We start from the raw sequence: 14,631 nt of genomic DNA on the forward strand, positions 1-14,631 counted from the left end.
AATTAACAAAAAAGAACAAGGAAAGTTATAGTTCAAGACGGCAACATAAGAATCTCCTGAACTCACCTCTTCCCATGGACAAACCAAATCTACAGCTATAAGGGGAACAAATCCTTCTAAAAGAACACCAGAAATTAGCTGAATGACTCCTACACACTAGGTGAATGAGAAAAAAATCCACATCGAAATGGGTAGGAAAGGCTGAGACGCAATTTTGCTAAAAACTCCACTGCTGGCATGGCAACACACAACCCACGAGGAGAAAACTCACAAATCCCAGTCTTTCACTCAGAAGCAAAGGGTTTGGACCCCACAACAGGCACCCCAATTTTAAAGACTTCCACCTGAGGAACAGGCCACCAAACACCTGGCCTTGGCGCCAACAGGGTTTGTGTCCTTGAGACCCACAAGGTTATAGAGAACTAAGAGACAGTTCTTAAACGTCTCACAGGGACTTACCGTGGCTAATCTCCCAGGACACAGCACAGTGGCAGCAGACTGAAACACGCCTAGTCTTTCCATGAAAGAGGCCTATTTGTTTATCTTAAAAGCTTGGCCTGAGGAGCAGACTTCTGATTTAACACACATCTAGGGGTCAAATGTAATACTCTGCATAGAATGAGAGGTTTGGCAGGTGCTGTCTATGTGCTCTCCCTTTGGTTCTTCCAGGTCACCAGTATCCCCTACCATCCAGGGGCTGCCCCTTGATCACCTAGCTCTGGTGGCCAACAGGACTTACATCTGCAGGTCCCACAGGAATGTAACAAACAGAGAAGTTCTTAACTTGCCATCAATCTATGACACAGCACGGAGGCATCATAGAAATGCTGTCTTTCCATGAAAGAGGCCTATTTGCTTCTCTTAAAAGCCACCATCTGAGAGACAGGCTTCTAACTCAACACACATCCAGGGGCAGACTGCAATCTTCTGTAGAGACCAGGAAGTCCAATGAGTGCTATCTTCATGCTCTCCCTCTGCCCTGGCCCAGGTCACCAGTGTCTCTGACAAAGAGGCTTGTGTATACTTCTGGTGACCTGGCTTTTGTTGCTGCTACCCAGAGGACACATTCCTTGATAGCCTGGCTCTGGTGACCAGCATGGTTTGTGTTCACATGTTTACCAGGACAGTCTCAAAGAAAGAAACAGTTCTTAAGTGGTTATTACCCCATATCTCAGTGCAGAGGGAGCAGACAGAAACACCCATCTCACAGACTTCCCCTGAAAGAGGTATATAAGCATATATTAAAAGCTGCTGCTTGAGGATCTGGCTTCTAATCATCCTGCATCTATGTACTGACTCAGATCCTCCTCTTTGAGACACTGACATGTTTGGCACACCCTCATATACTGGGAGCCACTAAGAACAAAGAAGCCTGCTTGGCCAATCACAAAGGTTTGTGAGACAACCAATAGCTAGGGCAGGGTTGAATAACAAGGTTCATATCCTCATGAAGCCACTCCTTCAAGACTGGCAGAGGTGGCTGTTTAATCTAATGCATAGAAACAAATGCAGAGAGTTAAGGAAAATGAAGAAACAGAGTACTATGTTCCAAATGAAAGAACATGAAAATCTCAGGAAAGAAGATCTTAATGAAATCGAGATAAGTGATTTATATGATAAAGACTTCAAAATAGAGGTCACAGAGATGCTCATCAAAGTCCCGAGAACAATGTATTACATGAAAATTCAACAAAGTGAGTATTTCGACAAAGATGTAGAAAATATAAGAAAGTAACAAATAGAAATCACGGAGATGAAGAATGTTAAAACTAAAATGAAAAATTGAATAGAGGGCTTCAACAGCTGACTAGATCAAGTGGAAGAAAAAAATCAGTGATCTCAAAGACAGGGCCATGGATTTCATTCAATCAGAGAAGCAAAAAGAAAGAAAAGAATGAGACAGTGAAGATAGCTTCAGGGACTTATAAAACAACATCTAGTGGACCAATAGTCCTATTATTAGGACTGTAGAAGGAAAAGAGAAAGAGAAAGAGAAAGGAGAAGAAAGCTTATTTGAAGAAAAAAATGGCAGAAAACTTCCTTAACCTGGGGAAAGAAATAGACATCCACATCAAGGAAGCCCATAAATTTCCAAATAATATGAATCCAAGAGGTCCACACCAAGACAAATTATAATTTAAACATCAAACATTAAAAACAAGAAGAGAATCTTAAAAGCAGCCAGAGAAAAACACCTTGCTATCTACAATGGAACCCCTATAAAACTGTCAGCAGATTTTTCAGCATAAAGGTTTCAGGCCAGAAGGGAGTGGCAAGATATACTCAATGCGCTGAAAGAATAAAACTGTCAACCAAGAATATGCTATCCTGCAAATTTGTCTTTCAGAATTGAAGAAAGGATAGTTTTCCAGATAAGTTAAAGCTAAAGGAGCTCAGTACCACTAGACTGGCTTTACAAAAAATGTTAATGGGACTTGTCTAAGTTGAAATGAAAGGGTGCTAATTAGTAACAGGAAAACATATGAATGTATAAATCTCATTGGTAAAGGTAAATATATAGTTAGATTCAGAATAATCTAATGTTGTAATGGTGGTGGGTAAATCACTTATAAATCTAGTATGAAAGTTAAAAGACAAAGTAGTAAAAATAACTATATTTACATTAATTTGTTGATGGATATACAAGATAAATTATGTAAATAGCAACATCAAAAACATAAAACATGGTGAGGAGAGAGTAAAAATGTAGACCTTTAGAATGCATTTGAGCTTAAGTTGTTAACTTAAAATAGACTGCTATACCTCTAAGATGTTTTATGTAAGCCTCATGGTAGCCACAAAACAGAAACGTATAGTAGATATACAAAAGATAAAGAAAAAGAATTCTAAGCATACCACTACAGACAATCGTCAAATCACAGCAGAAGGGGCAAGAGAAGAAGAAAGGAAAAAATAAATTACAAAAAAGTCAGAAAACAATTAACAAAATGGCAATAAGTACATAAATATCAATAATTATGTTAAATGCAAATGAGCTAAATTCTCCAATCAAAAGATATAGTACAGCCAAATGGATAAAAAAAACAAGATCCATCTATATGCTACCTACAAGAGATTCTTTTCACATGTAAGGACACACATAGACTGAAATTGAAGGGATGGAAAAACATATTCCATGGAAATGGATGCCGTCAAGTCAGCTCTGACTCCTGGGAACCCTATGAATGAGTGATGTCCATACCACCTTATTTTCAATAGCCTTACTCAGCTCCTGTACACTCATTCCTATGGCTTCCTTTATGGAGTAAATCCATCTCATATTTGGTCTTCCTCTTTTCCTGCTGCCTTCTACTTTTCCCAACATTGTCGTTTTATCCAAAGAATCTTTCCTTCTCGTGATGTGCCAAAGTAGTTTTATTATTTTTGTTTTATTATTTTTGCCTCCAGCAATAGTTCAGGCTTAATTTACTCTAGAACTCACTTGTTTGACTTTCTAGCAACCAACGGTATTCGTAGAGCTCTTCTCTGACATGATATTTCAAATGAATCAATTTTTTTTCCTGTCAGTCTTCTTCACTGCCTAGTTTTCACACCTATGCATAGTAATTGGGAATTTGAGGGTATGGATAATCTTGGCCTTGGTCTCTAATGACACTTCTGTACACTTGATAATTTTTCCTAATTCTTTTATTGCTGCCCGTCCAAGTCTCAGTCTTCTCTTGATTTCTTGGCTGCAGTATCCATCTAAATTGATAACTGAACCAAGATGAACAAAATCTTTAATAATTTTAATGTCTTCTTTGTATATGTTGAAGTTGTGAAGTTCTTCTATAGTAATGAGTTTTGTCTCCTTGATGTTCAAATGCAGTCCTGCACTTTCTTCTTTCACTTGTCAGAAGTTGTTTTAAGTCATTGCTGTATTCTGCTACTAAGATGGTGTCATCTACATATCTTAGAATGTTGATACTTCTTTCATCAATCTTCAGTCCTCTTTCATCTGATTGTAGACCAGTTTTTCATATATGTTCTGCATACAGATTAAATAGAGAGAGAGATAAAATGCACCCTTGTCTGACATGTTTGCCTATAGGAAACAATTCTGTCTCTCCATATTCTTTCCTAGAACTGTCTTCTGGTCCACAATACAGGTTATGCATCAAGACAATCAAGTGCTGAGACATGCCCATTTCCTTTACAGCAGACCATAGCTTTTTAAGATCCATGCAGTCAAAAGTTTTACTGGAGTCTATACAACATAGATTAATCTTCTTCTGAAATTCTTTGAAGCACTCAAGCAGCCAATGAATAATCACAATTAGATCTAATGTCCTTATCCCTTTTTGAAATCCAGCTTGGATACCAGGCGTTTATTGTTCCATATAAGGCAAAAGCCTTTGTTGCAGCACCTTGAGCATTCCTTTACTTACATAGGAAATTAGAGCAATGGTGCTATAGTTACTAAACTCTTTGGCATCTCTCTTCTTGGGGATTGGGATTTATATCAAGCATTCCCAGTCTGTAGGCCATTGTTTTATTTTCCATTTGTTGGCATATTCTTGTTAGGATTTTGACACATTCCATCTCTGTGGATTGAAATGAATCTACTGACATCCAATCTACCCCTGGTGACTTATTTCTTCACACTACCTTCAGGGCAGCTTTCACTTCAGTTCTTAGAATTACAGCTGCTTCTTTCATAGGAATCTTCTTCAGAGGAATCTGCCATCCTTTTATCTCTTTTGTGTAGATCTTAAGTATATTAACTGCATCCTCTTTTTTGTTTTCTTCTGATCAGATAATGTGCTTCCCTTTTGGTCGTTCAGCATTCCTAATCTAGGTTTAAATTTTTTGAATCTTCTGGGAGAGACCTCTTATTCATCCTTTTTGGTTGTTCTCTTCTATCTCTTTGCATCAGCAAAGTTAGAATAGTTTTCTTTATCTCTATCTGATAGTTGCTGAAAAACTGGGTTCAAGATTCTAATCGCCCTTTTGTCACCTTTTACTTTTGCTTCTTACATGTCCTTAATAATTTTTAGTGTTCCTTCTTTCATCCACCTCAATTTTTCCTTTCTTTTTTTTCTTTTTTTACTTCAGGCTTTGTTTTTTCTCATTCTTCTTTAGGAATAGTTCTGATTTTGTCCAGAGTTCTTCTGGTTCTTGGTCAATTAAGTTGAACAATGCAAATATGATTTTTATGTGGATGTTAATTTCATTGGGAATTTTCTTTCTGTTATTTTGGCAGTATGATATTTTAGTGCTCTTCTTCAGCTTTACTCTGATATTTGATATTAGTTTGTGGTTAGTTCCACAATCTGCTGCTGGTCTTGTTTTGGTAGAGAGAATACAGCTTCTCCTTCTGCTTTTAATTACATAGTCTATTTGATTTCTATATTGGCCTTCTGGTGATTTGCATGTATGCAATCACCTGTTTGGTTGCTTGAAGTATGTATTTGCCCCGAATAGATTGTTGGCTTTGCAGAAATCCATGAGCAGTCTCCTACTTCACTTCTGACTCCTAATCCAAATTATTTAATGATGTTTGATTCTATTTTATTTTCTACTTTTGTGTTCCAGTCACCTGTAATAATCAACATGTCTTGTTTTAGTGTATGATCAATTTCTTCTTGGATATTTGCATAAAAACTTTCATTTTCCTCTTCTTCAACATTTGTAGTTGGAGCATAGACTTGAATGATGTTTATATTGGTTGTTTTTTTCAAAGGTCTGATTGATATTATTCATCATACCTTGCATTATTGCCTCTAACCTCCTGTGCTGCATCTTGCCTCAGTATTAGAGACACTCCATTTCTTCTGAGTTTGTTATTTCCAGAATAGAACACTTTGTAGTTATCTGACTGACAGTGTCCCTTTCCAGTCCATTTTAGTTCACTAACACCAAGAATTGCAATATTGAAACATTCCATTTTTTGCTTTATAATTTCCAGTTTACCTTGGCTCATGCTTTTCATATTTCATGTTCCAATTGTGTGTGTTGTGCGGCATCAGACTTTTCTTTTGCCTTTGTGCACTTCAGCTGCTAGACGTCCTTCTGGCTTTAGTCTAGTTGCATTAATAGCAACCGTGCTATTTGTACTTGTTCTTTGCTCTTCCCCAGTGACTGTTTGAGTGCTTTCCAATCTGGGGTCTCTTATTTGGAGGTCAATTCAACAACAAGATATATAATTCATAAGTATTTATGCACCCAACATGGGAACACCTAAATATATGAAGCAAATATTAACAGATCTAAATGCAGAAATAGATAGAAATAGAAGAATGTTAGGGAAGCTTGATGCTTACTTTCATCTATGGATAGATCATCCAGACACAAAATCAATAAGGAGTCATTTGCTTTAAATGACACAATGGACCCAATGGGCTCAACAGACATACTGGATGGAATGTTGGATGGAACAAACATTCTATCCAAAAGCAACAGAATACACATACTTCTGAAGTTCATATAAAACATTCTAAGGATAAACCGTATGTGAGACCACAGAATTTCTTAATAATAATATCTCAGGAAGATGGAAATCATATCAAGTTTCCTTTCCAACCAAAATTATATAAAACTAGAAGTTGATTACAAGAAAAAAACTGGAAATTCATAAATATGTGGAGATCAAACAGTGTGCTACTAAAAAACCAATGGGTCAAAGAAAAAATTAAAATAGAAGTCAAAGTATATCTTGAGACAAATAAAAATGGAAATCCCATGTACAAAAGCTTAAGAAATTAAGTACAAGTACTTAAAAGAGGGTAATTGAAAAGAATAAATGTCCAGTCAGTTCAGACCAGTTGTGTGTTGGTGCTTCCTTTAAATGAGAAAGATGAATTGAATAAATAACACCTTTAAGTTTGGCAGCAAAAGGGTTAATTAAGAATATCTGGGATGGTCCTTTCCATCTAGGTTGTAAAGAATCTTTTTGAAGATGTCATTTCCAGTAGACAAAATCACCTGGCTCTAGGTTGTGATGTCTGTCATCTTCATCTCCCAGGAGGACACTGTGGAAAGATTGTTCTACCAAGGCGTGTTTTTTATCTAAGGCTCTTATTATTCCTTTGCAACATTGAAATATGTCTCCTTTAATTAACTGAATATCAAGAACAAAGAGTGCCAAGTGCATAGGGCAACAAGTAATTATTTTAAATGGGCACAGGTTGCATTTCCCAAAGAGAGTAGCTCTTAGCTTCAAAAGAACTAGAGGAAGTGCTTTAGGCCAATCCAATTTCAAGGCTTCCATAAATTTTGCCAATTAAATCTTAATAATTCCATTTGTTCTTTCCACCAGTCCAGAGGATTGAGGGGGATAAACACAATAAAAATGCTGTAGAATAGGCCGAATTTCACGTACCTGTTTTATAACATGGTTAGTAAAATGTGTTTCTTGGTCACTATGTAGTTCTGAGGGTACATCCCATGTGGGGATTATCTTTTCTAATAATACTTTTACAACCGCTGAAGTGCTGGCTCGTTGGCAAGGAAATGCCTCAACCTAATGAGAAAAGATGAAAACCACAAGAAGACAAATTTATAGCCTTAGGAAGGAGGCAAATGGATAAAATCGATTTGCCATACCTTGAAAGTCCCTTTAGGCAAGTCAAAATGTCTGGGGGCTATCTGGATAGTCTTCCCTGGGTTGTGTTTGGGACATACAGCACAAGTTAATTGTGCCTCCTTAGAAGCTTTAGAAATATTTCCCCATGTATTGTTTCATGTAACCTGTAAGTTCATCTGCTGCCCATTTGGCCATCAGATGGGTTATTTCCATCAGACCTCTTTTCATGGACTCTAGAAAAATAGACTTTTTGTTTGGGCCAAACCATAAATTAGTTAACAGGCTAAAAATACAATTGTTATGTGTCCAATAAAGCCATTCTTTAGGCAGTGCCTTAGATTGTGCGTCTTTGATCATTCTCATTAGATCCTCTTATGGAATTTAGCTAAAATTTGCTATAATCACTTCAGGTGTGGTGGCTCATAAGGCAGCTTTTCTTGTGGCCTGATCAGCCAAATTATTTCTTTTATCTCCATCTGAAATTAACTTTGAATGTCCAGACACATTAGTGATGGCTCAGGAAGATGGAAGTTGAATCAATTATAGTAATTCAAAAGGATTCATTTTTAATTTGGAATCCTCCAGAGGTTAGGAATCTTCTCTGTTTCCAGAGCACACTGAAATCATGAACAAGCCCTAAGGCGTAATGACTATCTGTGTAAATGTTTGTAGTTTTTCCTTTTGTTAAAGTACAAGCTCTAGTAAAGGCACAGAGTTCAACTTGCTGAGCTGAAGTGACTGTCAGCAGTGGATCTACTTGACCTACTTCAATCACTTCAAAAGGAGTTGTAATACTATACCCAGCACAATATTTTTCCATATAATTTCTTAACTAGGAACCATCAGCAAACCATGAGAGTGTGTTGAGGAATGACAATATTATTAACAGTCCTAAGATCTTTTACAAACCTTCACCCTCATCCTTGAGGTCTTTTTTCAGGGCTGGTACAGGGGACTATGAGGCCTTGAACTCTGTACTCCTCTATGATTGATTTCATTCCTGCAAGAGTTTCAGGATTTAAAGGATATTACCTAATGTTTGGGAGAAGTTTGTTAAGGTCAATCTGAGTTTCAACAGGGGAGCTGAGTGAATCCTCCTCTTATCTGTTATGAATTTTACCCAAAGGCTTTTGGGAACTTTCTCCCAAAGGGCTAGGCTTTGGAGTTGTTATTCTCTGTTTTAATATGAAAAACTTTTAAGGGTATTGAGGAGTCCTTCACGTTGTCTCGTGAAGCGGTAGGAGCTGAGTCAATTTCAAGAATTATTTCCTCCTTTTGAGAAAAAGAGATAGCAAAATGATACTTTTCTAAAATGTCTCATCTTAGTAAGTTGGCAGGAGCAGGATTGACCAATAGGAAGGAATGGCTGTCCTGGAGAGGGCCCAATTGGAAAGTATTTATAAGCTATAAAGGGTTTATTAGATGCTCCCACCATTTGAATATTCTTAGCGCTCTGAGGAAGGGGTTGTTTGAGTTTGACGGTTTGAGCACAGACAATGTGGCTTCAGTATCAATTAAGTCAGTAACAACCTCATTTCCAATCATAAAGGAAGTTTCACCCAGGTGATTTAGGGGGAGGATCTGAAAAACCCCTTGTTTGTCCCCAGAGTGGATTCAGTATATAGGAGGAGATGAAGGCTAAACATTGGAGGATTATTTAGAAATGTTTTAGTTTAAGACAATCCTTTTCCCAATGGACAGATTTCCTGCAAAAATAGCAATCATCTTTAGAGTTTAAAGGCTTTAATTTAGTTGGTTGAGGCCTCTCGGAAGAGACTGATGGCTGTTGAAGCTGTTAATTCATGATTTTAGTGTCCTAGACTGCTACCGTAAAATTAGCTGATCTGGCTTTGGTTCACTCTCATGAAGTTTAGCAATTTTCTCTGTCTGTCTCTCTGTGTCTATCTTTCCCTCCCTCCCTTCTCTTTCTTTACAAACTCCAGTAACTGAAAGAAGTTTGAAGGGATCTGTGTTCAAACAAGCTGAACTTGGAGTAGTGTTCCACTTAATCTTGCTATACCATTTTTTTCCTCAGATTTATTAAGGTATAATTGGTGACCAAAATTATAATATATTTAAAATGTATACAAAATGCTTTGATATATATACACATTGTGAAATGAATACAACAATCAAGTTAAGTAACATATTCCTCACCACACATAGTTACATTTTCTTGTGTGTGATAACACTTATGACATGCTCTCAGCAAATTTCAAATATAAACTACAGCATTACTAACTATAGTCACCAGGCTGTGCATTATATCCCCAGATCTTATCCATCTTATAACTGAAATTTGTACCCTTTGACCAACATCTCTACATTTCCTCACCCTCCTGACAACAGCTAATCTAGTCGTTCTATGAGTTTGAATTTTTTTTAGATTCCAAATATATGTGACGTATATTTGTCTTTTTCTGTCTGACTTATTTAACTCAGCATAATACCCTCAAGTTTCACCCATGTTGTCACAAATGGACAGATTCTTTTTTATGATCAAGTAATATTCCTCTGTGTGTGTATGTATGTATGTATATGTCACATTTCTTTGTCATGGCTGAATAATCTATATACATATGTCACTTTTTTATACATTCATCTGTTGATGGATACTTAGGTTGTTTCTCTGTCTAGGCTCTTGTAAATAATGTTGCAGTGAACATGGGGGTGGAGCTATATCTTTGAGATACTTATTTCATTTACTTCAGCTATATACCCAGAAGTGGAATTTCCATTTTTAATTGAGGAACCTCCGTACTGTCTTCCATAGCGTATATAACAATTTACATTCCCACCAACAGTGTGCAAGTGTTGTCCATGTTCTCAGCAGCACTTATCGCCTGTCTCTTTTATAATAGTTACTCGAATAGATGTGAAGTGATATCTAATTATGGTTTTAATTAGTGTTTCCATTATGATTAGTGACGTTGAGCACCTTTTCATGTACCTGTTGGCCATTTGAATATCTTCTTTGGAAAAAGTCTGTTTATGAGTCCTTTGCCCATTTTTTGAGTGGATTATTTGTTTTTTGCTATTAAGTTGTATGAGCTTCTCATATATTTGAGTGTTAACTTCTTATCAGATATGTGCTTTGAAAATATTTTCTCCCATTATGTAGGTTGCCTTTTCATTTTGTTGGACATTTCTTTTATTATGCAGAAATATTTTAGTTTGATATAGTCCCACTTGCTTATTTTTGCTTTTGTTGCCAAATCCAAAAGATCATTGCCAAGATCAATGTTAAGGGACTTTTCCCCAATGTTTTCTTCTACAATTCATAGCTTCAGGTCTTATGTTTAAGTCTTTAATATATTTTGAGTTGATTTTGTGTGTGGTGTATGATAAAGGTCCAATTTCATTCTTTTGTATGTGGATATCCAGTTTTCCTGACATCATTTATTGAAGAGACAAGAGAATATCTTTTCCTCATTGTGTGTTCTTAATGCCTTAATCAAAGATCAGTTGACTACGTATGCACGGCTTTCTTATTTCTATATTTCTATTCTGTTCCATTGGTCTATGTGTCTGTTTTTATGCTAGTAACATACTGTTTTGATTACTATACCTTTGGAATATAATTTAATATCGGGAAGTGTGATGTCTCTAGTTTTGTTCTTCTAGCTCAAGATTGTTTTCGCTATTCAGTGTCTTTTATACTTCACATGAATTTCATGGTTGACTTTTTTTTCTGTAAAAAGTAATTTTTTACTGAGATTTTGATGGGGAAAGAATTGAATCTGTAGTTCATTTTGGGTTCTGTGAACATGCTAACAATATTAATTCTTCCAATCCATAAACATGTTATCTTTCCATTTGTGTGTCTTCAATTTCTTTCATCAATATTTTATAATTTTCAATGCACAAATTTTTTACCTCCTTGGTTAAACTTATCTCTAAGTATTTTATTCTTTTTGATACTATTTTAAATGGGATGGCTTCTTAGTTTCTTTTCAAACAGTTTTCTATAAATGTACAGAAATGCAACTGATTTTGCTATGTTTATTTTGTATCTTGCAACTTTACTAAATTTCTTCATTAGTTGCAGCATTTTTTGGTGGAATCTATAGGGTTTTCTACATATGAGATCATGTCATCTGTTAAGAACACTTTACTTATTTTTTTCTAATTTGGATTTATTCTATTTCTTGTTCTTTTCTCACTACTTTTGGTAGCACTTACGCGACACTGAAGAATAGAAGTGGCAAGAGTGGGCACATTTACCTTATTCCTGATCATACAGGAAAGGATTTAGCTTTTCACCATTGAGTTTGATGTTAGGTGTGAGCTTGTCACATATGCTCTTTATTTTGTTGAGATACATTCTGTCCATACCTAATTTGTTGAGAGTTTTTACCATGAAAGGATGTTGAATTTTTCTGCATCTATTGAAATGATCATATGATTTAATCCTTCATTCTGTTAACGTGGTGCATCACATTTATTGAATTAAATGTATTGAGACTTCCTTGAATATCAAAGATAAATATCAATTGGTTATCATGTCTGTTTCTTTAAACGTGATGTTGAATTTGGTTTGCTAGTACTTTGGTGAGGAAATTTTGATCTATATTCATCAGAAAAATCTGACAGTAATTTTCTTGTACTTTTCTGGGTTTGGGATCATTATAATGCTCGTCTCATAAAATGATTTTGGAAGTGCTCCCTTGTATTCAATTTTTTTAAATAGTTGAGAAGGATTTGCATTAATTCTTCTTTAAATGTTTGGTAGAATTCACCAGTGAGCCTTCTGATGCTGCACTTTTGTTTTTTGGGAGACATTTTACTACAGATTCAATCTCCTTATTAGTTATCAGTCTTTTCATATTTTCTACTTTAAGATACAGTCTTGATAGGTTGTATGTTTCTAGGAATATATACATCTCTTCGAGGTTATCCAATTTGTTGGTGTATAATTTTTCAGAGCATTCTCTTATAATCTTTTGTATCTCTGTGATATCAATTGGAACATCTCTTTTATTTCTGATTTTATTTATTTGAGTCTTCTCTCTCTTTTTTTTTTAGTCTAGTTGTTGGTTTGACAATTTTCTTTATATTTTCAAAAAATCAACTCAGTTTTGCTGATTTTTTATCTTTCTAATCTCTTTCATTTATTTCTCCTAAGATCATTTTATTTCTTTCCTTCTCCTAACTTTGGACTTTGTTTGCTCCTCTTTTTCTAGTTCCTGAAGATGTCAAGTTAAATTGTTTATTTGAGATATTTCTTTATTTGGAACGTAGGCATTTAGCACTCTAAACTTCCTCTTAGAACTGCTTTGTTGTATCCCATAAGTTTTGGTACGTTGTGTTCTCATTTTTGTTTTTCTCAAGATGTTTTATTATTTCTCTTTTAATTTCTTTTTGACCCATTGGTTTTAGAGGTGTGTGTTGTTTAATCTCCACATGTTTGTGAATTTTATACTTTTATGCCTATTATTGATTTCCAGTTTCATTCCACTCTGGTAGGAAAAGATATTTGATATGATTTCAATCTTCTTAAATTTGCTAAGACTTTTTTCCTGGATATTTATTTTGAGAATGTTCCTTGTGCACTTGAAAAGAATATCTATTCTGATTCTGTTGGATGGAATGTTCTATATCTGCCTACTAGGTTCACTTGGTCTAATGTGTAGTTCAAGTCCAATGTTTTATTATTAATTTACAGTCAATGATCTATACATTGTCAAAAAACAGGTCATTGAAGATTGTTTATCTGTTAACAAATTATTTTAGCTATAGCTGTTTTTAATACTTTTTCTTTTAATCTCTATACTTTATTTATTAATGATTTATACAACACCACTGCAATCTTACAATATTTTGAATTTGAAAATATATTTACATTTTTCAGTGAGTTTTATAATATCATATGTTATTGGGTTACTAATACATGCCTTTGATTTCAGCTTGAAGAGCTCCCTTTATCATTTGTTATCAAGCCAATCCAGTGGTGATGAACTTCTGATTTTTCTTTTTGTCAGAGAATGTCTTTATCTGTCCTTCAGGTGAAAGACAACTTTGCTGAGTAAATTATACTTGGCTAGCAGTTTTTTCTTTCAGTGCATTGAGTATAATCATGTGATGCATAATAACATTTCGGTCAACAATGGACCACATATGTGATGGTGGTTACATAAGATTAGTACCACATAGCCTATGTATGTAGTAGACTATGTCATCTATGTTTGCGTACATACACCCTACGATGTTCACACAACAATGAAATTGCCTAATGATACATTTCTCAGAACATATCCTCATCACTATGTGGCCTGTGACTGTATGTCATCCCACTCCCTTCTGGTCTGTAAGGTATTTGCTGAAATAGTCACTGACAGTTATGCTGGTCCCCCTGTGGGTAACAAGTTGCTTTTCTCTTGCTGCTTTCAATATTCTCTGTCTTTAAATTTGACAAATTGGTTATAATTGTCTTGGTGTAGGTCTCTTGGGATTCCTATTATTTGGTAAATTATGGGCTTCCTGGATCTGAATGTCTGTTTCTTTTCCCAGGTCAGGGAGTTTTCAGTCATTATTTTTTTGAATAAACTTTCAGCCACTTTTTCTTTCTTTTCTCCTTCTGGAACCCCCATAATGCATATATTGGCCAAATTAATGGTGTCCCACAACTCCCTTAAGTTATCTTCATTCTTTTTTATTCTTTTCTCTTTTTGATCCTCTGATTGGATGATTTCCACTAATCTGTCTTTGATTTCACTGATTCTTTCTTCCACTTTATCTAGTCTGCTCTAGAGCTCCTTTAATGCATTTTTCATATCAATTTTGTATTCTTCAGGTCTATAATTTCTAGAAATTTTTATATTTTCTATCTTATTTTATATTTTCTCTCTGCTATTTTTTTAAAATCTCGCTTTGTTCACAAACCAAAAAAAACCCCTCAGTGGGTGTCATTATGCCTGTTATTTCAAATTATTTCTCAAGTAAACCACTTATCTCTGTTTAATTTGAGCTGGCTTCTTGAGATTTATCTTGTTCTTTGTTTTGAACATATTCCTTTGTTTTTTCTTTTTCCTTAACTCTCTGTTTGCTTGCTGCACATTAGATTAAAGAACCACTTGTCATAGTCTTGACAAATTCACCTCATGTAG

The sequence above is a fragment of the Equus caballus genome, chromosome 20, assembly GCF_041296265.1.
Source record: "Equus caballus isolate H_3958 breed thoroughbred chromosome 20, TB-T2T, whole genome shotgun sequence".
In the NCBI taxonomy this organism is placed as follows: domain Eukaryota; kingdom Metazoa; phylum Chordata; class Mammalia; order Perissodactyla; family Equidae; genus Equus; species Equus caballus.